This window comes from Melanaphis sacchari, unplaced genomic scaffold (assembly GCF_002803265.2).
Source record: "Melanaphis sacchari strain LSU unplaced genomic scaffold, SCAv2.0 Contig1_pilon_pilon, whole genome shotgun sequence".
NCBI lineage: Eukaryota > Metazoa > Arthropoda > Insecta > Hemiptera > Aphididae > Melanaphis > Melanaphis sacchari.
The window spans coordinates 1855356-1860071 of record NW_020270976.1 but is presented as its reverse complement, the minus strand read 5'-3'; positions in this window follow the sequence as shown (position 1 = coordinate 1860071).

Here is a 4716-nt window from a genome sequence, read left to right as displayed (position 1 = left end):
AAAACCAACATACAAACACAGATAATGTTCTTACCATCAAATTTCATAATAGATCAATTCACTTTAATTTTTAAACTAACGAAGCTAAACGTGATTTACTGAGTGTAAATTTGCGCTATGTTGCGCACTTGTAAGACGGAGACAAAACATGCGGGTATTGCATTCTCTTAATTCAATAATTATCATTAGTCGCATATTTTTATTTGAATTTTGAATCCCAATGAACCAAATGCATCCACTGCCCGCTATTCGACAGCTCATAATCGCTCGGCGTTATCGACTGTCGCCTATCGGTTGCAATGTCGCAAGAACACAATTGATGCCATGGATGTCCATGGTGTCGCGGAGGATGGTGGTCTTCTCCAACGGTCGTCACTCATTCTCCGTCATACTTTGTATACTGTCTAAACTTTAAAGTGAAAAGTCTTTGATTACACTTTGCTACTTCCTATGCCCGCGATCGCGCTGTCAGTGATTATTATAATAATTTATATTTTATAAATTTTAAGTTTGGACTTTTTAAACTGTTATTGGTTTAATGTTTACGTTTTTACGTCCAACGATTCCAACGGTCATCGCTTAACACGTGTTCGCTATCGAAATTTGTTTCTATGTGTCAAAGTGTTATACTGTCTATGGCCGCCGGTTGTCGTCATTAGTAATTAATAATTATTATATTCTATTCATTTCAAAATAGCTTTACGGGTTTACTTAGTGATTATTATATATTCTGGTAAGTACCTATTTCTTATTATAAAAATAATTAATGTTACTATATTAATCAGTTATGAAACCAGGAATTTGAATTGGGTTAAAGAGAATTTTTATCGAGTCAATAAACTTAAAAAAATGTTTTTTTTTTACATGATTATGTCAAAATTGTAGAAATTTGCAGATATATTTTATATTTATTTCTCAATTTTTATGATTAAAACATGACAACTGAATATTTTTATCATGTACTTAAATTGAATCATATAATATAGATTATATGGGGTGTATAATCCCTTCGGCCCTCCTTGCGGCTACGTTACTACTACCAGTTGTAGGTAAATATAATTATTTCATGTAATTTTAATAAATCTTTTATTTAGATATATATTTTTATAAATGTATTAAACTTGGTTATTTAAATGTAAAATGATTTTAATTATAACCATTGTAATTAAAGTCTTTAACTGATTTAATAATATCATCATCAATTTTAATAATGGTATAAGATAATTTATTTCATACTATTCGTAAAATCTATTTATTTATTTATTTTTTTTTTTTAATATTCTTAATTATGTATCATTTAAGTCATGCGACATCATATTTTTTTTAAAACAATCACAGATCACAAATATTATTATAAAATTACAATATATTTTACCGAATCAAAAAAGATAATATATTTTTTCACAATTTGATGTACTTATAAACACTATCCAGCTTGAAAACACCGATTCAATTGGAATTATTGGTTTCAGTATCAGAGTATCGCGTTCGAATGCGTAGAGCTAATTTTTGTTGGGCCATGGAGTAAATGAACAGAGTATATTACACGCAAACTGCTTTTAAATTAAATTTTGTACAGCACGCATCGCGAAATAATTTTATTTATTGATATAGAAACTTTTGTAGAGTAGTTCATGTTTAAAAAGATTAAAATATATATTAGTTATTTAAAAATCTAATTTGCACACAATAAGGAGAAAATAAAATAAAATAGGAGTTAAAATCATAAAATATAAATAAATTTAAAATGGCATATCCCACAATAGCTAAAATTATACATATAATTTTACAATTTACAATGGTACATATTTTATTATTTAAATATTATTGCTTAATTTCACATGCTACAAAGCAGTATACATTTCAAAAATTTTACTGGCATGCTATCAATTGACCATTACCAATTTATTGTAGCTGCAGATTGTTATTCATTTAAGGTATACAGTTTTGGTTTTTAACATAAAAAAAATTGTCAGGAACCGATTTATATATTGTAAATATATAAATTCAATATTAAAATTATAAATTAAATATTTAAATATTTAAAATATTTTTCCAATATTTTAAGCTTGTTTTAAAATTAAATACTAAATTTTTCGTATTATTATGTAAATTAATTTACAATTTCATTAAAATCTAATAAACATAATTTAAATGAAAATATGATTTTCGTTTATTAAAAAAATGTATATGGACAACACTTTATGTAGGTATTAGAAAATGTACTTACAAAATTAATATGAAACGACAATACAATAATATTTTATTACTTCTTTTTACTTGTTCACTCTCACATGTTTTTTTATGAAATATAAATTAAAGTGCAAACCATACCATTACAATATACGAGTATGTACCTCAGTGTTATTTTTTGCTATTTCGAAATGCATTTATCGAAATTTCACAAAAAAATATAAACAAGCACAATTTTATTTTAAAATAACAATAGGAATTCTTTAAAATTTAATTTTAGTCACCATTAGGTACAATTTACAACAATGGTCACGCTTTAGTGCACAAAAAGAAAATCTCATTTTATTTTAAATGCAATGTGTGTACAATTTTAATTTGAAGTTTCAACAAGAAAAAACTCTAAATTATAGTTCAGTTGAAAACTTGTGGTATGACATAATAAGAACACGATAAAACTTTAACTTGTAAAATGAAAAAAAAAATCTCATAGAATTAAAACATTTCAAATGTTGGCACCATAATTCCAATCAAAAAAGTTTTGTGATACATTTCCTAATAAGATCTTTAAATTTCTCCCTATTTTAATTATTAAAAAATAAAAATGTAATTCTGAAAAATGTAGTTTTTATAGAATTAATTTTTTTTTTGCGTGTAAATTTAAAACAAAATAATAAGTTAGCAAAAATATACATAATATTTTTATCGTATTTAGAATGGCAATACAATTTAAATCAGCATAATACTAGTTGCTGCAATTGTTTTTATTTTTCTACTAATATTATTTCTTAAATATTATTCGAAGATGTAGCTTTTTTTCTTTCCAAACACTACCACATAACCGACATTTATTAACCAAATGATTTTTTTCTTTTGTCACGTACACAAAAGAATAAATGATTTTTGTGAAACAAAAATTGAACATATGTAAAAACAATAAAATACGAGTTTTTGTGAATTACAAACTTTCCATTTCGTTTATTTTATGGTCTGATTTTATTCTATGTTTTGATCTACAAAACGCTATATACCCACGATTTACTTATTGTTGATATTTTTTGTATTATAAGTGAATGTTAAAATCAATGTCATAAAAATTGTGTTCAGTACAATGATTCAAAAAATATATAATTTGTTTTTTGTTTTTTGTTGTTTATGTTTTTTTACTATACTTTAAAAATAGCAAATAAATTCTTTGTAGAATTTATTTTAGAAGTTTTATTTTCAATCATCTCGAATTGTGTATACTTTGTTAAAAATTTCAACTTTTATCAAGTCAATGATGAATACATTATTTATAAATATTATGTACGTTTTTGATTGAAACAAAGAAACAATTGGTTTTAAAATAATGTGTATATTATGTTATTTCTTTATTTACTACTACATTTTTCAGAGAAAAAAGTGCGGTAAAAGTTTTGAATTTATCTAAATTCCAAAAAACGAATATATATATATATATATAGCATCACAGATGTTTGTTTTGTATATTAATTATTTTTTAATAAAACTTAGTAAATATCAGTCCGTAATTACGCATTTTGTTTGTTTTGATGGTAATTCAATATGTTGTGGAATAAACTTATGTAAATTATTTCAAATTTTTGGCTTTTTATTATTATTATTACGACTAATATAATGCAATTTAATTATTACAATATTAAATTAATAAACAGACTATAAGATACCATGAGATGATCATACACAAGTTCCACATATACAATTATTCAAATTATAAATAGTTAAACATTTGATGTTTTATATTAATCGTATTAAATATATATATATATATATAAATAGAAGACACAAAATTAAAATACCAATTATATTTCATTATTATTAAAATATAACTATTTTTTTCATTAAATTTTATTTTTTTAGGCGTTTTAATTTTAATTTAAACTAATAGTACGATAAATTGTAAAAATGATCTATTTCGTGGATTACACAGAAATACCACCGTGTTTCATATTTTTATGTGATGGTAAATAAAAAAATACAAAATAAAAAGAGAAATCACCACAGTACATCATCCTATACATTTTTGACAGTTGGTTAATGATTAAGTTTATTATTTTATCTGTCATAATTATTTTTTTTTAGAAAGAGTATTTTAAAATATTTTGGATCTTCATAAATGATTACAAAGCACCAACATTTTGAATTAAGTTTTAAATATACCTTCGAGTTTGTATTAGAAATTAAAAATAATTAAAAACACTTAAGAAACGTAAAATAATAATTACATGATACTCATACTTATATATACTTATACTTATTAATAGTTTATTTTCAAAAGTATATGTAGTAAACAACAGGCACATATACAGGGGGGGGGGGGGTACCCCAGAAATAATTTCTTTGAAAATTAAGTCAAATTATACACCTATTATTATAAAATATTTTTATTACTAGCTATTGGTTAGTTTTCTTTTATTTATATTAGTCGGGTATGAAATACAAGTTTATAATCTAGTATTATAGTCGAATGAAGTGATAACTGATTACTGAGAATTACGCATTTGT